Here is a 25,245-nt window from a genome sequence, read left to right as displayed (position 1 = left end):
CACTGACGTCCACCACCACCGCCGACATCGCGAGGGCGTTCATCGGTACCTGGGTCGCTCGGTTCGGCATCCCCTCCGACATGACGTCGGATAGAGGCCTGCAGTTCACCTCTGATCTGTGGGCTGCTACTTGGCCTACGCTCCGCGGTCAAGGAAGACCTGCAAGCCTCAGCGGCGGAACTCGTGTACGGCCAGCCGCTGCGCGTACCCGGAGAGTTCCTGCCCACCGCCACGACCCCCTGGTCGGCTGACCAGCAACGCCGCACTTTCGCCAACCGAGCACAACAGTTCGCTCCGGTACCCACCGGCCGGCACGGCGAACCAGCAACCCGCGTACCACCTAGCCTGCACATGGCCAAATTTGTTTTCGTGCGCCATGACGCCCACCGAGGACCTCTACGGCCACCATACGACGGACCCTACAAGGTACTCCAGACGGGGAACAAGTTCTTCCTCCTCGAAGTGGGCGGCAGAACTGACAAGGTGTCGGTCGACCGGCTCAAGCTGGCGCACCTAGAGCCCGCTGAACCCATTCAAGTGGGCCAACCCCCACCGCGGGGCTGACCGCCTAAGAGCCCGACGCATCCGACCGCCCCGCTCCCGACACCAACCGCCAAGAGCCGTTCCGGCCGTGCCATCAAGCCACCACGCCGGTTCGTACACTCCCTACTAGTGGATTCTGGGGGAAGCTGTGTGGCGTACCGATCACAGAAAGGACACAATCCGCTTTTCGGTCCGTAGACTATAAATCAGGCTTCATGCCTTTAAGAAGGATCACACCTTTAAGAAACTCGATCTGCAACATAGTTAAGCCCAGAGCGGGGGAGGAGGAGTCAAAGCTGTGGACTGATGAAAGGCAGTCGGACTTGGTGTAGTCTCTGACGCCATTTTTGTGTTCAACATGCAGTCTCAACAATTAAACCTTTTCTGTTGAACCTCTCCGAGTTCAGTATTTTTTGCTAGGAGTACGTAGACTCCTACAACCTCCTAACTCCCTATATTCAGCTTTTAGGACCTCATCCTGGTTTTTACCTATATCGTTGGTACCTATATGCACCATGACAACTGGCTGTTCACCCTCCCCTTACAAAATGTTCTGCAGCCGCTCTGAGACATCCTTGACCCTTGCACCAGGGAGGCAACACACCACCCTGGAGTCTCGTTTGCGGTCGCAGAAACGCCTATCTATTCCCCTTAAAATCCCCTATTACTATAGCTCTACCCCTCTTTTTCCTCCCGTCCTGTACAGCAGAGCCACCCCTGGTGCCAGGAAGTTGGCTGCTGTTGCCTTCCACTGATAAGCCATCCCCCCCAACAGTACTCTAAGTGGTGTATCTGTTTGAGAAGGGGATGTCCACAGGGGACCCCTGCACTACCTGCCTGCGCTTAGTACTCTGCCTGTTGGACACCCCTTCCCTTTCTGCCTGTCCAACGTCTACCTGCGGTGTGTCCAACTCCCTAAACATGCTATTCACGACGTCCTCAGCATCGTGAATGCTCCAGTATGCATCCAATCGCAGCTCCAGCGCCGCAATGCGGTCTGTCAGTAGCTGCAGCTGGACACACTTCCTGCACATGTAGTTGTCAGGGACACAGGAAGTGTCCCTGAGTTCCCACATAGCGCAGGAGGAGCATACCATGGCACAGGGCTGTCCTGCCATGACTTACCCTTTAATTAATTGAAATTAAATTAAATCAAATCAATCCCACCAATTACACTACAGTTAAATGGTTTACCAACAGTCCCCGCTACACCAGAGAGACCTTAGTGACTATAAACCACAGAGTTAAAGTTTAAAAAGAGCACTTTGAGTACTGTTGGGGGGGATGGCTTATCAGTGGAAGGCAACAGCAGCCAACTTCCTGGCACCAGGGGTGGCTCTGCTGTACAGGACGGGAGGAAAAAGAGGGGTAGAGCTATAGTAATAGGGGATTTTAAGGGGAATAGATAGGCGTTTCTGCGGCCGCAAACGAGACTCCAGGGTGGTGTGTTGCCTCCCTGGTGCAAGGGTCAAGGATGTCTCAGAGCGGCTGCAGAACATTTTGGAAGGGGAGGGTGAACAGCCAGTTGTCGTGGTGCATATAGGTACCAACGAAAAGAGAGGCTTTGAAGTGCGATTTTGCACTGGGTGCAGTTTCAGCAGAGTGCTGAGAGTTGGGTGAGTCAGGGAGTCTTAACTGGTTGCTGAAATCAAACTTTTGTTTGTTTCACATTTACTGTGTACTGTTTACTGTTTAAAATCTAAATTTCCCAGCTTTAAGCAGGGTTAAAAACGAATAAACAAGTCCTACAACTCAGAGCAGCTGAAGGCAGTTAACAAGGGAAACTGGAGTAATCTGGTTAACCTGGTTCCCCTGTAGCTGGGCTCAGCAAGTCTTTGTTTCAGGGCCTATAAAAACAGGCTTTGAAGTGCGATTTTGCACGGAGTGCGGTTTCAGCAGAGTGCTGAGAGTTGGGTGAGTCAGGGAGTCAGGTGAGGCAAGGCCTCAGAGCTTCGGCGGGTGCTTCAGCGGTAGAGCGGGCCTACAAAGGGCTCCAGAGACCAGGTAAGGCTTACTTTACTGGTGGTGTTGAATTAATTTAATTTAAATTGATTAAAGGGGTAGGTCATGCCAGGAGAGCCCAGCCCCGTGATATGCTCCTCTTGCTCTATGTGGGAATTCAGGGATGCTGCCAGTGTCCCTGACCAACACGTGTGCCAGAAATGCATCCAGCTGCAGCTACTAACAGGCCGTCTTGGGGCACTGGAGCTGCGGGTGGGTGGGTTGTGGAGCATTCGCGATGCTGAGAGGGTCGCGAATTACTCGTACAGTGAGTTGGTCACACCACAGGGTAGGGCTGCACAGGCAGAAGGGAAATGGGTGACCACCAGGCGGAACAATAGAAGCAGGCAGGTAGTGCAGGGGACCCCTGTGGCCATCCCCCTTTCAACCAGGTATACCGCTTTGGATGCTGTTGGGGGGGATGACTTATCAGGGGAAGGCAGCAGCAGCCAACTTCCTGGCACTGGGGGTGCTCCTGCTGCCCAGGAAGGGAGGAAAAAGAGTGGGAGAGCAATAGTGGTAGGGGATTCTATAGTCAGGGGAACAGATAGGCGTTTCTGTGGCCGTAGACGTGAATCCAGGATGGTTTGTTGCCTCCCTGGTGCCAGGGTCAAGGATGTCACTGAGCGGCTGCAGGGCATTCTGGAGGGGGAGGGCAAACAACCAGGGGTCGTGGTCCACATTGGTACCAACGACATAGGTAAAAAGAGGGATGAGGTCCTGCAGCAAGAATTTAGGGAGCTAGGTAGAAGATTAAAGAGCAGGACCTCAAAGGTTGTAATCTCTGGATTACTCCCGGTGCCACGTGCTAGTGAGTATAGGAATAGGAAAATAGAACAGATGAATGCGTGGCTAAAGGGATGGTGCAGGAGGGAGGGCTTTAGTTTCCTGGATCACTGGGTCTGCTTCTGGGAAAGGTGGGACTTGTACAAGTCGGACGGTTTACACCTGAACCAGAGGGGGACCAATATCCTTGCGGGGAGGTTTGCTAGCACTGTTGGGGGGGGGTTTAAACTAACTTGGCAGGGGGATGGGATACAGAGTGGAGCTATAGTAGGCGGTGATTTACAGCCAAATACGGAGGAAAAAACAAGTCAGCTGGGAAGGCAGAGCAAATATGTGAAGGCAAAAGGGAATATGGCAAGGCTGGAAGGCATTTATTTTAATGCAAGGAGTCTTGCAAATAAGGTGGATGAACTGAAGTTGTTGTTGAACACATGGGAGTACGATATTGTTGCTATCACAGAATCATGGTTGAGGGAGGGTCAGGACTGGCAGCTCAATATTCCGGGGTATAGAATCTTCAGGCGAGACAGGGGGGGGGGGGTAAAAGAGGAGGAGGTGTCGCAATATTAGTTAAGGAGTCAATTACTGCTGTAAGGAGGGATGATATATTAGCGGGTTCCTCTAATGAGGCCATATGGGTAGAACTTAAAAACAAAAAGGGGGCAAGCACTTTGCTGGGAGTGTACTATAGGCCCCCAAACAGTCAGGGGGAGATAGAGGAACAGATATGTAGGCAAATCTCAGAGAAGTGCGAAAATAATAGGGTAATAATAGTGGGGGATTTCAACTTTCCCAATATTAATTGGGATAGTCAGAGTGTGAAAGGCTTAGAGGGTGCAGAATTCTTAAAGTGCATCCAGGAGAGCTTTTTGAGCCAACATGTAGAAAGTCCTACAAGAGAGGGGGCGGTACTGGACCTAATTCTAGGGAATGTAGCCGGGCAAGTGGTGGAAGTGTCAGTAGGAGAGCATTTTGGCGACAGTGACCATGATTCGGTGAGATTTAAGGTGGTCATGGAAAAAGACAAAGACGGCCCGGAAATAAGGGCTCTAAATTGGGGGAAGGCCGATTTTAATATGATAAGGCAGGATCTGGCCAAAGTGGACTGGGAGCAGCTACTTATAGGAAAATCCACATCAAAGCAGTGGGAGACTTTCAGAAGGGAAATAGAGAGAGTACAACGCCAACATGTTCCTGTAAAGGTCAAGGGTGGGACCAACAAGCAAAGGGAACCTTGGATGACAAGGGATGTACAAAAATGCATTAGGAAAAAAAGGGGGGCTTTTGGCAGTTACAAAAGACTAAAGACGGAGGAAGCCCTAGAGGAGTATAAAAAGTGCAGGGGCATACTTAAAAAAGAAATTAGGAGAGCGAGGAGGGGCCATGAAATAACACTGGCGAGCAAAATAAAAGAAAATCCTAAGGTGTTTTATAAGTATATTAAGGGCAAGAGGATAACCAGGGAAAGGGTAGGGCCCATTAGGGACCAAAGTGGCAATCTGTGTGTAGAGCCAGATGATGTAGGCGGGGTTTTAAATGAATTTTTTGCATCTGTGTTCACTGTGGAGAAAGACGATGTAGACATCGAAATCGGGCAAGGGGACTGTGATATACTTGAACATATTAGCATCGAGAGGGAGGAGGTACTAGCGGTTTTAGCAGGCCAAAAAATGTATAAATCCCCAGGCCTGGACGAGATGTATCCCAGGCTGCTGTGTGAGGCAAAGGAGGAGATTGCAGGGGCTCTGACACAAATTTTCAGAACCTCTCTGGCCACAGGGGATGTACCAGAGGACTGGAGAACAGCTAATGTAGCACCATTATTCAAGAAGGGTAGCAGGGATAAACCAGGGAATTACAAGCCAGTGAGCCTAACATCTGTGGTAGGGAAATTATTGGAAAAAATTCTGAGGGACAAAATTAGTCTCCCCTTGGAGAGGCAAGGATTAATCGGGGATAGTCAGCATGGCTTTGTCAAGGGTAAATCATGTCTGACCAATCTGATTGAATTTTTCGAGGGGGTGACTAGGTGTGTGGATGAGGGAAATGCTGCGGATGTGGTATACATGGACTTCAGTAAGGCTTTTGACAAAGTCCCGCATAGGTGACTGGTCAAGAAGGTAAGAGCCCATGGGATCCAGGGTGCCTTGGCGCGTTGGATCCTAAACTGGCTGAGTGGCAGGAGGCAGAGGGTGATGGTCGAAGGTTGCTTTTGTGACTGGAAGCCTGTGTCCAGTGGGGTACCTCAGGGATCGGTGCTGGGTCCCTTGCTGTTTGTGATCTACATAAATGATTTGGATGAGAATGTAAAAGGTATGATCAGTAAGTTCGCAGATGACACGAAAATTGGTGGGGTGGTAAATTGCGAGGAGGAAAGCCTCCGGCTACAGGACGATATAAACGGGTTGGTCAGATGGGCGGAAAAGTGGCAAATGGAATTTAACCCTGAAAAGTGCGAGGTGATGCATTTTGGACGGACAAATAAGGCAAGGGAATACACAATGAGTGGTAGGGCCCTAGGAAGCACAGAGGGTCAGAGGGACCTTGGTGTACATGTACATAGATCCCTGAAGGCAGCAGAACAGGTAGATAAGGTGGTTAAAAAGGCATATGGGATACTTGCCTTCATTAGCCGAGGCATAGAATATAAGAGCAGGGAGGTTATGATGGAGCTGTACAAAACGCTGGTAAGGCCACAGCTGGAGTACTGTGTGCAGTTCTGGTTGCCTCACTATAGGAAGGGTGTGATTGCTTTGGAGAGGGTGCAGAGAAGATTCACCAGGATGTTACCTGGGATGGAGCGCCTCAGCTATGAAGAAAGACTAAACAGGCTGGGGTTGTTTTCCTTGGAGCAAAGAAGGCTGAGGGGGGACCTGATTGAGGTGTACAAAATGATGAGGGGCATGGATAGGGTAGATAAAGAGGAACTTTTCCCCTTAGTAGGGGGGTCAATAACAAGGGGGCATAGATTCAGGGTAAGGGGCAGGAGGTTTAGAGGGGATTTGAGGAGGAACTTTTTCACCCAGAGGGCGGTTGGAGTCTGGAACTCACTGCCTGAAAGGGTGGTAGAGGCAGGAACCCTCACAACATTCAAGAAGCATTTGGATGAGCACTTGAAATGCCATTGCATACAAGGCTATGGACCAAATGCTGGAAAATGGGATTAGATTAGACAGGGCTTGATGGCCGGCGCAGACACGATGGGCCGAAGGGCCTCTTTCTGTGCTGTATAACTCTATGACTCTATGACTCTATGAAATACTACCTGCTTTCTGGTGACGTCACACTTCGATTACTTTTTACTTCTCTCCCTCCCTCTGAGCTCGGAGACTGGAGATTCGTAAACCTACCTGGTCTCGGAGCCGCTTTTTAAACTGCCGCCGCTCAGCCGCCTCGTCCCTCGCAGGTCCGCCTGCCTGCCGCCGCTGCTCTGAGGCCTACCTGGTCTCGGAGCCGCTTTTTAACCGCTGCCTCACTCACCTCGTTCCCCATAGGTCCGCCTGCCTGCCGCCGCTGCTCTGTGGAGAACATTCTTCGCACTGTGCCATTATCCCATTAAAAGTTCATCGCACTGTGACACTATCCCTTTAAACATTCCCCACACTGTGACACTGTCCCTTTAAACATGCCCCACACTGTGACACTATCCCTTTAAACATTCCCCGCACTGTGACACTATCCCTTTAAACATTCCCTGCACTGTGACACTATCCCTTTAAACATGCCCCGCACTGTGACACTATCCCTTTAAACATTCCCTGCACTGTGACACTATCTCTTTAAACATTCTTCGCACTGTGCCATTATCCCATTAAAAGTTCATCGCACTGTGACACTATCCCTTTAAACATGCCCCGCACTGTGACACTATCCCTTTAAACATTCCCTGCACTGTGACACTATCTCTTTAAACATTTCTCTTACTGTGTCACTATCCCTTTAAACAGTCTCCGCACTGTGACACTTTTGCTTTAATCATTCCCCGCAAAGTGACACTGTCCCTTTAAACAGTCCCCGCACTGTAACACTATCCCTTTAAACATTCCCCGCACTGTGACACTATCCCTTTAAACATTCCCCGCACTGTGACACTGTCCCTTTAAACATGCCCCGCACTGTGACACTATCTCTTTAAACATGCCCCGCACTGTGACACTATCCCTTTAAACATTCCCCGCACTGTGACACTATCCCTTTAACCATTCCCCGCACTGTAACACTATCCCTTTAAACATTCCCCGCACTGTGACACTATCCCTTTAACCATTCCCCGCACTGTGACACTATCCCTTTAAACATTCCCCGCTCTGCGACACTATCCCTTTAACCATTCACCGCACTATGACACTATCCCTTTAAACATTCCCCGCACTGTGACACTATCCCTTTAACCATTCCCCGCACTGTGACACTATCCCTTTAACCATTCACCGCACTGTGACACTATCCCTTTAACCATTCACCGCACTGTGACACTATCCCTTTAAACATTCCCCGCACTGTGACACTATCCCTTTAACCATTCCCCGCACTGTGACACTATCCCTTTAACCATTCACCGCACTGTGACACTATCCCTTTAACCATTCTCCGCACTGTGACACTATCCCTTTAAACATTCCCCGCACTGTGACACTATTCCTTTAACCATTCACCGCACTGTGACACTATCCCTTTAAACATTCTCCGCACTGTGACACTATCCCTTTAAACATTCCCCGCACTGTGACACTATCTCTTTAAACATTCCCCGCACTGTAACACTATCCCTTTAAACATTCTCCGCACTGTGACACTGTCCCTTTAAACATGCCCCACACTGTGACACTATCTCTTTAAACATGCCCCACACTGTGACACTATCTCTTTAAACATGCCCCACACTGTGACACTGTCCCTTTAAACATTCCCCGCACTGTGACACTATCCCTTTAAACATTCCCCACTCTGTGACACTATCGCTTTAAACATTCTCCGCACTGTGACACTATCTCTTTAAACATGCCCCACACTGTGACACTATCTCTTTAAACATGCCCCACACTGTGACACTGTCCCTTTAAACATTCCCCGCACTGTGACACTATCCCTTTAACCATTCCCCGCACTGTGACACTATCCCTTTAAACATTCCCCGCTCTGTGACACTATCGCTTTAAACATTCCCCGCTCTGTGACACTATCGCTTTAAACATTCCCCGCTCTGTGACACTATCTCTTTAAACATGCCCCACACTGTGACACTATCTCTTTAAACATGCCCCACACTGTGACACTATCTCTTTAAACATTCCCCGCTCTGTGACACTATCTCTTTAAACATGCCCCGCACTGTGACACTATCCCTTTAAACATTCCCCGCACTGTGACACTATCCCTTTAAACATTCTCCGCACTGTGACACTATCCCTTTAAACATGCCCCACACTGTGACACTATCTCTTTAAACATGCCCCACACTGTGACACTATCCCTTTAACCATTCCCCGCACTGTGACACTATCCCTTTAAACATTCCCCGCTCTGTGACACTATCGCTTTAAACATTCCCCGCTCTGTGACACTATCGCTTTAAACATTCCCCGCTCTGTGACACTATCCCTTTAAACATGCCCCACACTGTGACACTGTCCCTTTAAACATTCCCCGCACTGTGACACTATCCCTTTAAACATTCCCCGCTCTGTGACACTATCGCTTTAAACATTCCCCGCTCTGTGACACTATCCCTTTAAACAGTCCTCACACTGTGACACTATCCCTTTAACCATTCCCCGCACTGTGACACTATCCCTTTAAACATTCCCCGCTCTGTGACACTATCGCTTTAAACATTCCCCGCTCTGTGACACTATCGCTTTAAACATTCCCCGCACTGTGACACTATCCCTTTAAACATTCCCCGCACTGTGACACTATCCCTTTAAACATTCCCCGCTCTGTGACACTATCCCTTTAAACATTCCCCGCTCTGTGACACTGTCCCTTTAAACATGCCCCACACTGTGACACTATCCCTTTAAACATGCCCCGCACTGTGACACTATCCCTTTAAACATTCCCCGCTCTGTGACACTATCCCTTTAAACATTCCCCGCTCTGTGACACTATCCCTTTAAACATTCCCTGCTCTGTGACACTATCCCTTTAAACATTCCCCGCTCTGTGACACTATCCCTTTAAACATGCCCCGCACTGTGACACTGTCCCTTTAAACATTCCCCGCTCTGTGACACTGTCTCTTTAAACATGCCCCGCACTGTGACACTATCCCTTTAAACATTCCCCGCTCTGTGACACTATCCCTTTAAACATTCCCCGCTCTGTGACACTATCCCTTTAAACATTCCCCGCACTGTGACACTGTCCCTTTAAACATTCCCCGCTCTGTGACGCTGTCTCTTTAAACATGCCCCGCACTGTGACACTATCCCTTTAAACATTCCCCGCTCTGTGACACTATCCCTTTAAACATTCCCCGCTCTGTGACACTGTCTCTTTAAACATGCCCCGCACTGTGACACTATCCCTTTAAACATTCCCCGCTCTGTGACACTATCCCTTTAAACATTCCCCGCTCTGTGACACTATCCCTTTAAACATTCCCCGCTCTGTGACACTATCCCTTTAAACATTCCCCGCACTGTGACACTGTCCCTTTAAACATTCCCCACACTGTGACACTATCCCTTTAAACATTCCCCACACTGTGACACTATCGCTTTAAACATTCCCCGCTCTGTGACACTATCGCTTTAAACATTCCCCGCTCTGTGACACTGTCCCTTTAAACATTCCCCACACTGTGACACTGTCCCTTTAAACATTCCCCACACTGTGACACTGTCCCTTTAAACATTCCCCGCTCTGTGACACTATCCCTTTAAACATTCCCCGCTCTGTGACACTGTCCCTTTAAACATTCCCCACACTGTGACACTGTCCCTTTAAACATTCCCCACACTGTGACACTATCCCTTTAAACATTCCCCGCTCTGTGACACTATCGCTTTAAACATTCCCCACACTGTGACACTGTCCCTTTAAACATTCCCCACACTGTGACACTGTCCCTTTAAACATTCCCCACACTGTGACACTGTCCCTTTAAACATTCCCCACACTGTGACACTATCCCTTTAAACATTCCCCGCTCTGTGACACTATCGCTTTAAACATTCCCCGCTCTGTGACACTATCCCTTTAAACATGCCCCACACTGTGACACTGTCCCTTTAAACATTCCCCACTCTGTGACACTGTCCCTTTAAACATTCCCCGCTCTGTGACACTATCCCTTTAAACATGCCCCACACTGTGACACTGTCCCTTTAAACATTCCCCACTCTGTGACACTATCCCTTTAAACATTCTCCGCACTGTGACACTGTCCCTTTAAACATGCCCCACACTGTGACACTATCTCTTTAAACATTCCCCGCACTGTGACACTATCCCTTTAAACATTCCCCGCTCTGTGACACTATCCCTTTAAACATGCCCCACACTGTGACACTATCCCTTTAAACATTCCCCGCTCTGTAACACTATCCCTTTAAACATTCCCCGCTCTGTGACACTATCCCTTTAAACATTCCCCGCTCTGTGACACTATCCCTTTAAACATTCCCCGCACTGTGACACTATCCCTTTAAACATTCCCCGCTCTGTGACACTATCCCTTTAAACATTCCCCGCTCTGTGACACTATCCCTTTAAACATTCCCCGCTCTGTGACACTATCCCTTTAAACATTCCCCACACTGTGACACTATCCCTTTAAACATTCCCCGCTCTGTGACACTATCCCTTTAAACATTCCCCGCTCTGTGACACTATCCCTTTAAACATGCCCCACACTGTGACACTGTCCCTTTAAACATGCCCCACACTGTGACACTATCCCTTTAAACATGCCCCACACTGTGACACTATCCCTTTAAACATGCCCCACACTGTGACACTATCCCTTTAAACATTCCCCGCTCTGTGACACTATCCCTTTAAACATTCCCCGCACTGTGACACTATCTCTTTAAACATTCCCCGCACTGTGACACTATCCCTTTAAACATGCCCCACACTGTGACACTATCCCTTTAAACATTCCCCGCTCTGTGACACTATCCCTTTAAACATTCCCCGCACTGTGACACTATCTCTTTAAACATTCCCCGCACTGTGACACTATCCCTTTAAACATTCCCCGCTCTGTGACACTATCCCTTTAAACATTCCCCGCACTGTGACACTATCTCTTTAAACATTCCCCGCACTGTGACACTATCCCTTTAAACATTCCCCGCTCTGTGACACTATCCCTTTAAACATTCCCCGCTCTGTGACACTATCCCTTTAAACATTCCCCGCACTGTGACACTGTCCCTTTAAACATTCCCCGCTCTGTGACACTATCCCTTTAAACATTCCCCGCACTGTGACACTGTCCCTTTAAACATTCCCCGCACTGTGACACTATCCCTTTAAACATTCCCTGCTCTGTGACACTATCTCTTTAAACATTCCCCGCACTGTGACACTATCCCTTTAAACATGCCCCACAATGTGACACTATCCCTTTAAACATTCCCCGCTCTGTGACACTATCCCTTTAAACATTCCCCGCACTGTGACACTATCTCTTTAAACATTCCCCGCACTGTGACACTATCCCTTTAAACATTCCCCGCTCTGTGACACTGTCCCTTTAAACATTCCCCGCACTGTGACACTGTCCCTTTAAACATTCCCCGCACTGTGAAACTGTCCCTTTAAACATTCCCCGCACTGTGACACTATCCCTTTAAACATTCCCCACACTGTGACACTATCCCTTTAAACATTCCCCGCACTGTGACACTGTCCCTTTAAACATTCCCCACACTGTGACACTATCCCTTTAAACATTCCCCGCACTGTGACACTATCCCTTTAAACATTCCCCGCTCTGTGACACTGTCCCTTTAAACATTCCCCGCACTGTGACACTGTCCCTTTAAACATTCCCCGCTCTGTGACACTATCCCTTTAAACATTCCCCACACTGTGACACTATCCCTTTAAACATTCCCCACACTGTGACACTGTCCCTTTAAACATTCCCCGCACTGTGACACTGTCCCTTTAAACATTCCCCGCACTGTGACACTGTCCCTTTAAACATTCCCCGCACTGTGACACTATCCCTTTAAACATTCCCCACACTGTGACACTGTCCCTTTAAACATTCCCCGCACTGTGACACTATCCCTTTAAACATTCCCCACACTGTGACACTGTCCCTTTAAACATTCCCCGCACTGTGACACTGTACCTTTAAACATTCCCCGCACTGTGACACTATCCCTTTAAAGATTCCCCACTCTGTGACACTATCCCTTTAAACATTCCCCACACTGTGACACTGTCCCTTTAAACATTCCCCACACTGTGACACTGTCCCTTTAAACATTCCCCGCTCTGTGACACTGTCCCTTTAAACAGTCCTCACACCGCCCCTTTAAAAGGTGTTAGTGACGATGTGTCGGACACATTTTAAGCTGTATGTGACACGACGCGTTCATTCAGCACTCAGTGTTTTCACACTTTCACTCCAGCAGTGGCCCAGCAGCCTGTTCTGTGAGTTCCCAGTTATTTCCTCCCAACATAAATCAGCTCCTCCTGTTCAGAGTTCTTTTTCTGTTAGGAATTCCTCATCAGGTAATTGGCTGTGAAATGCGTCTCCTCGGTGAAGTGTCTGAGCGGTCCAGGCTGGTTCGGACTTTAACCAAAGCCGGTGTGAAACGACTGCTTCCCACACACTCTGATCTCCGGCTTCTCTCCGTGAGCAGGTCTAGCCAGCTGGTGATGAGAGCTGGCAGTGTGGTGTGTTAAACACTTGTCCACTGGGATCAGGGCTCAGCCTCTCCAGACATTCATGTACAGCCTCAAATAGACCCCAGCGATAACAAACGGGCTCAGTTACTGACTGAAGGATAGGAACATCGTAACAGGAGCCCATTCAACCCCTCGAGCCTGTGACATAGGGACAGGAGGAGGCCATTCAGCCCCTCGAGCCTGTTACATAGGGACAGGAGGAGGCCATTCAGCCCCTCGAGCCTGTGACATAGGGACAGGAGGAGGCCATTCAGCCCCTCGAGCCTGTGACATAGGGACAGGAGGAGGCCATTCAGCCCCTCGAGCCTGTTACACAGGGACTAGAGGAGGCCATTCAGCGGGGAGGGGAGAAGGAGGGGTGAGAGGGAGTGGGGAGAGGGGAGGGAGAGCAGAGGGAGAGGGGAGGGAGAGGAGAGGGGAGGGAGAGCAGAGGAGAGGGGAGGGAGAGCAGAGGAGAGGGGAGGGAGAGGGAGAGGGGAGGGGGGAGAGGGGAGGGAGAGGGGAGGGGGGAGAGGGGAGGGAGAGGAGAGGAGAGGGAGAGGAGGGCGAGTGAGAGGAAAGGGAGAGGAGGGAGAGGGGGAGGGGGAGTGAATGAGGGGAGTGAATGGAGGAGTGAATGGGGGAGGGGAGTGAATGGGGAGGGGAGTGAGGGAGGGGGAGTGAATGGGGGAGGGGAGTGGGGGAGGGGAGTGAATGGGGGAGTGAATGGGGAGGGGAGTGGGGGAGGGGAGTGGGGGAGGGGAGTGAATGGGGGAGGGTAGTGAATGGGGGAGTGAATGGGGGAGGGGAGTGGCCCGACTGTTTTAATTGCTTTATCTCAGTACGTTTGCAAAAGGATCAATTTGCAATGGGCGATATAGAGTGGGTGGGAGGAGGTAACCAGGGAAAGCTTCGGCCTGTTGAAGATCTGTCCAGTGGGGCCTTGGCCCAGTCTGAACTGACTCGCCCAGCAGCTGCTAACGCTGATTCCACCCTCGCCTCCTCGATGAACTTCGTACTTTGCTTTATCCATAATTTAGGTGGGATTTCGCACAATGGAAGAAAAAGCTTCAGATCTTCAACCACGGAATGGACTAAAGCCAGCCGTGGATATGTAATTCCGACAGTGAGCTTGAATCCCAGCTGGAGTCAGCTGCCTGTGTTTGTCCACTGGGATCAGGCCCTGGTCAGAAGAGCTGATCCATCAGGAAACTGGAAATAACACGAGATTGGGGAATTTCCGCTGATTTGGTGGATTTGCCTTTATAAACCTTGCAGCTGGAACGTGCTGTCTGAAAGGGCGGTGGAAGCAGTTCAATAATAACTTTCAAAAAAGTATTGGATCAATACTCGAAGGGAAATTTTTTACAGGGCTATGGGGAAAGCAGGGAGTGGGTCGAATCGGACAGCTCCTTCAGAGAGGCAGCACAGGCACGATGGACTGAGTGGCCTCCACAGCTGTATCATTCTAGGATTCTAGGATTCTAAGTGTGTTGCATCGAGCACCTGGCTAGCGATCGGGATAGTCAGCAGCAGAGAATCATAGTAATTACACACAGAGTTACGCCATTCGGCCCATCAAAGCGGTCTGGCGCTTGAACTTGAGCCATGTAATTTCATTCCATGTCACTGCTCTCTCCCCACAACCTTTCACAGCCCCACTCCAGGGACTTGAGCCCATAATTCAGGCTGACATTCCAGCGCAGTACTGAGGGAGTGCTGCACTGTCAGAGGTGCCGTCTTTCAGAAGAGACGTTAAACCGAGACCCCGTCTGCTCTCTCAGGTGGATGTAAGAGATCCCGTGGCACTATCGGAAGAGGAGCAGGGGAGTTCTCCCCGGTGTCCTGGCCAATATTGATCCTGAATCAACATCACTCAAACAGATTATCTGGTCTTTATCACATTGCTGTTTGTGGGATCTTGCTGTGCGCAAATTGTCTGCTGTGTTTCCTACATGTGTGGTCACTGTTCTACTGTAGGACTAACCCTGACTTGTCCAGGTTTGGATCACAGAGTGTGGCCAAAATGCCTCAGGGTGGTTGTGCCTGTCCCGGGAGCCCCCTCACACGCTCCACGAACTCATTTCAGTGGGATCGGAGGGCCCAAAGGACACTCAATCCTCCCTCTTTGTCAGAATCAGTGGAATAATGAGACAAAGTACTGGTGGGGAACAAAACAAAACAATGAGAAGTCTACCTCATAAAACCGACTAATGAATGGAGCCAAATCCTGCCAAGGGGTCATAAAAATCTTAGAAACTCCATCATTGTTTTTTAACACCATCCTGCTCCCTTTATGATGCCTCCTATAGCTGACGAGCCCGAGTGTTCACAGTTTAGTTGGGTGGAGCGTCTCCCACACAGTGACAGTGCTCATGGTTAATGCCTCGCACTGTATTTGAATATTTAAATGAGGCTGAGCGCTACTGACAAAAATAGGTGACGAGTGAATCGGCTAAAGGTCAGCAGAGCCCTCATTACAATCCTGGGCCCTCATTACAATCCTGGGCCCTCGTTACAATCCTGGGCACTCATTACAATCCTGAGCTGTCGTTACAATCCTGGGCCCTCATTACAATCCTGGGCCCTTGTTACAATCCTGGGCCCTCATTACAATCCTGGGCCCTCGTTACAATCCAGGGCCCTCGTTAAAATCCTGGGCCCTCGTTACAATCCTATGCCCTCGTTACAATCCTGGGTCCTCGTTAAAATCCTGGGCCCTCATTACAGACATGGGCCCTCATTACAATCCTGGGCCCTCAATACAGCTATGGGATATTACAATCCTGGGCCCTCATTACAATCCTGGGCCCTCATTAAAATTGTGGGCCCTCGTTACAATCCTGGGCCCTCATTACAATCCTGGGCCCTCATTACAATTGTGGGCCCTCATTACAATCCTGTGCCCTCATGACAATCCTGGGCCCCCATTACAACCCTGGGCCCTTGTTACAATCCTGGGCCCTCATTACAGCCATGGGCCCTCATTACAATCCTGGGCCTTTGTTACAATCCTGGACTCTCATTACTGTCCTGGGCCCTCATTACAGTCCTGGGCCCTCATTACAATCCTGGGCCCTCATTACAATCCTGGGCCCTCATTACAATCGTGGGCCCTCGTTACAATCCTGGGCCCTCATTACAATCCTGGGCTCTCATTACAATTGTGGGCCCTCGTTACAATCCTGGGCCCTCATTACAATCCTGGGCCTTCATTACAATCCTGGGCCCCCATTACAACCCTGGGCCCTCGTTACAATCCTGGGCCCTCATTACAGCCATGGGCCCTCATTACAATCCTGGGCCCTTGTTACAATCCTGGACCCTCATTACTGTCCTGGGCCCTCATTACAGTCCTGGGCCCTCATTGCATCCTGGGCCCTCATTGCAATCCTGGGCCCTCATTACAATCATGGGCCCTGGTTACAATCCTGGGCCCTTGTGACAATCCTGCGCCCTCATTACAGTCCTGGGCACTCATTATAGTCCTGGGCCCTCTTAAAATCATGGGCCTCATGACAGTCCTGGGCCCTCAATACAGTCCAGGGCACCCATTACAGTCCTGGGCCCTCATTACAATTCTGGGCCCTCAATACAGTCCTGGACCCTCATTAAAATCCTGGGCTCTCATTAAAATCCTGGGCCGTGTTACAATCTTGGGCCTTCGTTACTATCCTGGGCCCTCGTTACAACCTTGGGCCCTCGTTACAGCCCTGGGCCCTCATTACAATCCTGGGCCCTCATTACAATCCTGGGCCCTCATTACAATCCTGGGCCCTCATTACAGTCCTGGGCCCTCATTACAGTCCTGGGCCCACATTACAATCCAGGGCCCTTGTTATAATCCTGGGCCCTCATTACAATCCTGAACCCTCATTACAATCCTGGGCCATGTTACAATCCTGGGCCTTGATTAAAGTCCTGGACCCTCATTACAATCCTGGACCCTCATTATAATCCTGGGCCCTCATTACAATACTGGGCCCTCATTACAGTCCTTGGCCCTCATTACAACCCTGGGCCCTCATTACAATCCTGGGCCGTCATTACAATCCTGGATCCTCATTACAGCCCTGGGCCCTCATTACCATCCCGGGCCCTCATTACAAACCTGGGTCCTCATTACAATCCTGGGCCCTCATTACAATCCCAGGCCCTGAATACAGTACTGGGCCCTCATTACAGTCCTGGGCACTTGTTACAATCCTGGGCCCTTGTTACAAACCTGGGCAGTGTTACAATCCTGGGCCCTCATTACAGCCCTGGGCCCTCATTACAGTCCTGTGCACTCATTACAGCCCTGGGCCCTCATTACAATCCTGGGCCCTCTTTACAGCCCTGGGCCCTCATTACATTCCTGGGCCCTCATTACAATCCTGGGCTCTCGTTACAATCCTGGGCCCTCGTTACAATCCTGGGCCCCCATTACAACCCTGGGCCCTAGTTACAATCCTGGGCCCTCATTACAGCCATGGGCCCTCATTACAATCCTGGGCCCTCATTACAGTCCTGGGCCCTCATTACAATCCTGTGTCCTCATTACAATCATGGGCCCTCATTACAATCGTGGGTCCTTGTTACAATCCTTGGCCCTCATTACGGTCCTGGGCCATCATTACAATCCTGGGCCCTCATTACAGTCCTGGGCCCTCATTACAATCCTGGGCCCTCATTGCAATCCTTGGCCCTTGTGACAATCCTGGGCCCTCATTACAATCCTGGGCCCTCATTACAATCCCGGGCCCTCATTACAGTCCTGGGCCCTCGTTACAATTGTGGGCCCTCATTACAATCCTTGGGCCTCATTACAGTCCTGGGCCCTCAGTAAAGTCCTGGGCCCTCATTACAGTCCTGGGCCCTGATTACAATCCTGGGCCCTCAATATAGTCCTGTGCCCTGATTTCAATCCTGGGCTCTCGTTACAGCCCTGGGCCCTCATTACAGTCCTGGGCCCTCATTACAATCCTGTGTCCTCATTCCAATCATGGGCCCTCATTACAATCGTGGGTCCTTGTTACAATCCTTGGCCCTCAATACGGTCCTGGGCCATCATTACAATCCTCGGCCCTCATTGCAATCCTTGGCCCTTGTGACAATCTTGGGCCCTCGTTACAATCCTGGGCCCTCATTACAGTCCTGGGCCCTCGTTTCAATCATGGGCCCTCATTACAGTCCTTGGGCCTCATTACAGTCCTGGGCCCTCAGTAAAGTCCTGGGCCCTGATTAAAATCCTGGGCTCTCATTAAAATCCTGGGCCGTGTTACAATCATGGGCCCTCATTACAATCCTGGGCCCTCATTACAATCCTGGGCACATTACTGTCCTGGGCCCTCATTACAATCATGGGCCCTCATTACAGTCCTGGGTCCTCATTAAAATCCTGGGCCCTCATTACAATCCAGGGCCCTTGTTATAATCCTGGGGCCTCATTACAATCCTGAACCCTCATTACAATCCAGGGCCATTGTTACAATCCTGGGCCCACGTTACAATCCTGGGCCCTCATTACAATTCTGGGCCCTCGATACAATCCTGGGGCTTTGTGACAGTCCTGGGTCCTTGTTAGAATTCTGGGCACTCAATATAGCCCTGGGCCCTCATTACAGTCCTGGGCCCTCATTACAGCCATGGGCCATCATTACAATCCTGGGCACTCATTACAATCCTGGGCCCTCATTAAAGTCCTGGGCCCTCATTACAATCCTGGCCTCTCATTACAGTCCTGGGCCCTCATTACAATCCTGGGCCCTCATTACAATACTGGGCCCTCGTTACAGTCCTGGGCCCTTATTACAATCCAGGGCCCTCATTAGAATCTGGGGTACTCATTCCAATCCTGGGCCCTCATTACAATCCAGGGCCCTTGTTATAATCCTGGGCCCTCATTACAATCCTGAACCCTCATTACAATCCTGGGCCATGTTACAATCCTGGGTCCTCATTACAATCCTGGGCCTTCATTACAATCCCGGGCCCTGAATACAGTACTGGGCCCTCATTACAGTCCTGGGCCTTCGTTACAATCCTGGGCCCTGAATACAGTCCTGGGCACTCATTACAATCCTGGGCCCTGATTACCATCCAGTGCCCTCGTTACAATCCTGGGCCCTCATTACAGTCCTGGGCCCTCGTTACAGTCCTGTGCACTCATTACAGCCCTGGGCCCTCGTTACAATGCTGGGCCCTCTTTACAGCCCTGGGCCCTCGTTACAATCCTGGGCCCTCATTACATTCCTGGGCCATCATTACAGCCCTGGGCCCTCATTACTGTCCTGGGCCCTCATTACAGCCCTGGGCCCTCATTTCAATCCTGGGCCCCTTTACAACCCTGGGCCCACGTTACAATCCTGGGCCCTCATTACATTCCTGGGCCATCATTACAGCCCTGGGCCCTCATTACTGTCCTGGGCCCTCATTACAGCCCTGGGCCCTCATTTCAATCCTGGGCCCTCATTACAACCCTGGGCCCTCGTTACAATCCTGGGCCCTCATTACAGCCCTGAGCCCTCATTACAATCCTGGGCCCTTGTTACAATCCTGGGCCCTCATTACAGTCCTGGGCCCTCATTACAGTTCTGGGCCCCCATTACAACCCTGGGCCCTCGTTACAATCCTGGGCCCACATTACAGCAATGGGCCCTCATTACAATCCTGGGCCATCATTACAGTCCTGGGCCCTCATTACAATCCTGTGTCCTCATTACAACCATGGGCCCTCATTACAATTGTGGGTCCTCGTTACAATCCTTGGCCCTCCTTACGGTCCTGGGCCATCATTACAATCCTGGGCCCTCATTAGAGTCCTGGGCCCTCATAACAATCCTGGGCCCTCAATAGAGTCCTGGGCCTTCATTGCAATCCTTGGCCCTTGTGACAATCCTAGGCCCTCGTTACAATCCTGGGCCCTCATTACAATCCTGGGCCCTCATTACAGTCCTGGGCCCTCATTACAGTCCTGGGCCCTCATTACAATCCTTGGGCCTCATTACAGTCCTCGGCCCTCAGTAAAGTCCTGGGCCCTCATTACAGTCCTGGGCCCTGATTCCAATCCTGGGCTCTCATTAAAATACTGGGCCGTGTTACAATCCTGGGCCCTCATTACAACCCTGGGCCCTTGTTACAACCCTGGGCCCTCATTACAGCCCTGGGCCCTCATTACAATCCTGGGCCCTCATTACAATCCTGGGCCCTCATTACAATCCTGAGCCCTCATTACAATCCTGGGTCCTTGTTACAATCCTGGGCCCTCATTACAGTCCAGGGCCCTCATTACAGTTCTGGGCCCCCATTACAACCCTGGGCCCTCGTTACAATCCTGGGCCCACATTACAGCAATGGACCCTCATTACAATCCTGTGCCCTCATTACAATCCTGGGCCCTCATTACAATCCTGGGCCCTCATTACAATCCTGGGCCCTCATTACAATCCTGGGCCCTCATTACAATCCTGGGCCCTTGTTACAATCCTGGGCCCTCGTTACAATCCTGGGCCCTCATTACAGTCCTGGGCCCTCATTACAGTCCTGGGTCCTCATTATAATCCAGGGCCCTTGTTATAATCCTGGGGCCTCATTACAATCCTGAACCCTCATTACAATCCTGGGCCCTTTTTACAATGCTGGGCCCTCGTTACAATCCTGGGCCCTCATTACAATCCAGGGCCCTTGTTACAATCCTGGGCCCACGTTACAATCCTGGGCCCTCATTACTATTCTGGGCCCTCGATACAATCCTGGGGCCTTGTGACAGTCCTGGGTCCTTGTTAGAATTCTGGGCACTCAATACAACCCTGGGCCCTCATTACAGTCCTTCGCCCTCATTACAGCCATGGGCCATCATTAAAATCCTGGGCCCTCATTACAATCGTGGGCCCTCATTACAATCCTGGGCCCTCATTACAATCCTGGGCTCTCATTACAATTGTGGGCCCTCGTTACAATCCTGGGCCCTCATTACAATCCTGGGCCCTCATTACAATCCTGGGCCCCCATTACAAACCTGGGCCCTCGTTACAATCCTGGGCCCTCATTACAGCCATGGGCCCTCATTACAATCCTGGGCCCTTGTTACAATCCTGGACCCTCATTACTGTCCTGGGCCCTCATTACAGCCCTGGGCCCTCATTGCATCTTGGGCCCTCATTACAATCTTGGGCCCTCATTACAATCATGGGCCCTTGTTACAATCCTGGGCCCTTGTGACAATCCTGCGACCTCATTACAGTCCTGGGCACTCATTATAGTCCTGGGCCCTCTTAAGATCATGGGCCTCATTACAGTCCTGGGCCCTCAATACAGTCCTGGACCCTCATTACAATCCTGGGCTCTCATTAAAATCTTGGGCCGTGTTACAATCTTGGGCCTTCGTTTCTATCCTGGGCCCTCGTTACAACCTTGGGCCCTCGTTACAGCCCTGGGCCCTCATTACAATCCTGAACCCTCATTACAATCCTGGGCCATGTTACAATCCTGGGCCTTCATTAAAGTCCTGGACCCTCATTACAATCCTGGACCCTCATTATAATCCTGGGCCCTCATTACAATACTGGGCCCTCATTACAGTCCTTGGCCCTCATTACAACCCTGGGCCCTCGTTACAATCCTGGGCCCTCATTAAAATCCTGGATCCTCATTACAGTCCTGGGCCCTCATTACAGTCCTGGGCCCTCATTACAATCCCGGGCCCTCATTACAATCCTGGGTCCTCATTACAATCCTGGGCCCTCATTACAGTCCCAGGCCCTGAATACAGTACTGGGCCCTCATTACAGTCCTGGGCACTTGTTACAATCCTGGGCCCTTGTTACAAACCTGGGCAGTGTTACAATCCTGGGCCCTCATTACAGCCCTGGGCCCTCATTACAGTCCTGTGCACTCATTACAGCCCTGGGCCCTCATTACAATCCTGGGCCCTCTTTACAGCCCTGGGCCCTCATTACACTCCTGGGCCCTCATTACAATCCTGGGCTCTCGTTACAATCCTGGGCCCTCGTTACATTCCTGGGCCCCCATTACAACCCTGGGCCCTAGTTACAATCCTGGGCCCTCATTACAGCTATGGGCCCTCATTACAATCCTGGGCCCTCATTACAGTCCTGGGCCCTCATTACAATCCTGTGTCCTCATTACAATCATGGGCCCTCATTACAATCGTGGGTCCTTGTTACAATCCTTGGCCCTCATTATGGTCCTGGGCCATCATTACAATCCTGGGCCCTCATTACAGTCCTGGGCCCTCATTACAATCCTGGGCCCTCATTGCAATCCTTGGCCCTTGTGACAATCCTGAGCCCTCGTTACAATCCTGGGCCCTCATTACAATCCTGGGCCCTCATTACAGTCCTGGGCCCTCATTACAATCGTGGGCCCTCATTACAGTCCTTGGGCCTCATTACAGTCCTGGGCCCTCAGTAAAGTCCTGGGCCCTCATTACAGTCCTGGGCCCTGATTACAATCCTGGGCCCTCAATATAGTCCTGGGCCCTGATTACAATCCTGGGCTCTCATTAAAATCCTGGTCTGTGTTACAATCCTGGGCCCTCATTACAAAACCTGTGCCCTCATTACAACCCTGGGCCCTCGTTACAGCCCTTGGCCCTCATTACAATCATGGGCCCTCATTACAATCCTGGGCCCTCATTACAATCCTGGGCACATTACTGTCCTGGGCCCTCATTACAATCCTGGGCCCTCATTACAGTCCTGGGTCCTCATTAAAATCCTGGGCCCTCATTACAATCCAGGGCCCTTGTTATAATCCTGGGCCCTCATTACATTCCTGAACACTCATTACAGCCCTGCACCCTCCTTACAATCCTAGGCCCTCATTACAGTCCTGGGCCCTCATTACAATCCTGGGCCCTCGTTACAATCTTGGGTCCTCATTACAATCCTGGGCCTTCATTACAATCCCGGGCCCTGAATACAGTACTGGGCCCTCATTACAGTCCTGGGCCCTCGTTACAATCCTGGGCCCTGAATACAGTCCTGGGCACTCATTACAATCCTGGGCCCTGATTACCATCCAGGGCCCTCGTTACAATCCTGGGCCCTCATTACAATCCTGGGCCCTCGTTACAATCCTGGGCCCTCGTTACATTCCTGGGCCATCATTACAGCCCTGGGCCCTCATTACTGTCCTGGGCCCTCATTACAGCCCTGGGCCCTCATTTCAATCCTGGGCCCTCATTACAACCCTGGGCCCTCGTTACAATCCTGGGCCCTCATTACAGCCCTGAGCCCTCATTACAATCCTGGGCCCTTGTTACAATCCTGGGCCCTCATTACAGTCCTGGGCCCTCATTACAGTTCTGGGCCCCCATTACAACCCTGGGCCCTCGTTACAATCCTGGGCCCACATTACAGCAATGGGCCCTCATTACAATCCTGGGCCATCATTACAGTCCTGGGCCCTCATTACAATCCTGTGTCCTCATTACAATCATGGACCCTCATTACAATCGTGGGTCCTCGTTACAATCCTTGGCCCTCCTTGCGGTCCTGGCCATCATTACAATCCTGGGCCCTCATTAGAGTCCTGGGCCCTCATAACAATCCTGGGCCCTCAATAGAGTCCTGGGCCTTCATTGCAATCCTTGGCCCTTGTGACAATCCTAGGCCCTCGTTACAATCCTGGGCCCTCATTACAATCCTGGGCCCTCATTACAGTCCTGGGCCCTCATTACAATCATGGGCCCTCATTACAATCCTTGGGCCTCATTACAGTCCTGGGCCCTCAGTAAAGTCCTGGGCCCTCATTACAGTCCTGGGCCCTGATTACAATCCTGGGCTCTCATTAAAATCCTGAGCCGTGTTACAATCCTGGGCCCTCATTATAATCCTGGGCCCTCATTACAACCCTGGGCCCTCGTTACAGCCCTGGGCCCTCATTACAATCCTGGGCCCTCATTACAATCCTGGGCCCTCATTACAATCCTGGGCACTCATTACAGTCCTGGGCCCTCATTACAATCCTGGGCCCTCATTACAATGCTGGGCCCTCATTACAGTCCTGGGCCCTCATCAAAATCCTGGGCCCTCATTATAATCCAGGGCCCTTGTTATAATCCTGGGGCCTCATTACAATCCTGAACCCTCATTATAATCCTGGGCCCTTTTTACAATCCTGGGCCCTCATTACAATCCAGGGCCCTTGTTACAATCCTGGGCCCATGTTACAATCCTAGGCCCTCATTACTATTCTGGGCCCTCGATACAATCCTGGGGCCTTGTGACAGTCCTGGGTCCTTGTTAGAATTCTGGGCACTCAATACAACCCTGGGCCCTCATTACAGTCCTTCGCCCTCATTACAGCCATGGGCCATCATTACAATCCTGGGCCCTCATTACAATCCTGGGCCCTCGTCATAGTCCTGGGCCCTCATTAAAATCCTGGGCCCTCATTACAATCCTGGCCTCTCATTACAGTCCTGGGCCCTCGTTATAGTCCTGGGCCCTCGTTACATTCCTGGGCCCTCATTACAATCCTGGGCCCTCATTACAGTCCTGCACCCTTATTACAATCCAGGGCCCTCATTAGAGTCTGGGGCACTCATTCCAATCCTGGGCCCTCATTACAATCCTGGGCCCTCGTTACAATCCGGGGCCCTCATTACAATCCTGGGCATTCGTTACAATCCTGGGTCCTCATTACAGCCCTGGGCCCTCATTACAGCCCTGGGCCCTCATTATGGCCAGGGCCCTCATTACAATCCTGGGCCCTCATTACAATCCTGGGCCCTCATTACAATCCTGGGCCCTCATTACAATCCTGGGCATTCGTTACAATCCTGGGCCCTCATTACAATCCTGGGCCCCCATTACAACCCTGGGCCCTTGTTACAATCCTGGGCCCTCATTACAGCCATGGGCCCTCATTACAATCCTGGGCCTTTGTTACAATCCTGGACTCTCATTACTGTCCTGGGCCCTCATTACAGTCCTGGGCCCTCATTACAATCCTGGGCCCTCATTACAATCCTGGGCCCTCATTACAATCGTGGGCCCTCATTACAATCATGTGCCCTCGTTACTATCCTGGGCTCTCATTACAATTGTGGGC

At 51.0% G+C, this 25,245-nt stretch overlaps 1 pseudogene; it reads left to right on the top strand.

The window, feature by feature from the left end:
- Positions 1–14,283, top strand: part of LOC147101947 (uncharacterized) — a 43,721-nt pseudogene extending 29,438 nt beyond the window's left edge.
- Positions 14,284–25,245: the final 10,962 nt, after the last annotated feature.

The sequence above is a fragment of the Somniosus microcephalus genome, chromosome 23, assembly GCF_052327205.1.
Source record: "Somniosus microcephalus isolate GS21.2 chromosome 23, FLI_Smic_1.0, whole genome shotgun sequence".
Taxonomy (NCBI): domain Eukaryota; kingdom Metazoa; phylum Chordata; class Chondrichthyes; order Squaliformes; family Somniosidae; genus Somniosus; species Somniosus microcephalus.
Note: the sequence above shows the minus strand (reverse complement) of the source record. Positions and strands in the feature narration are given on the sequence as shown.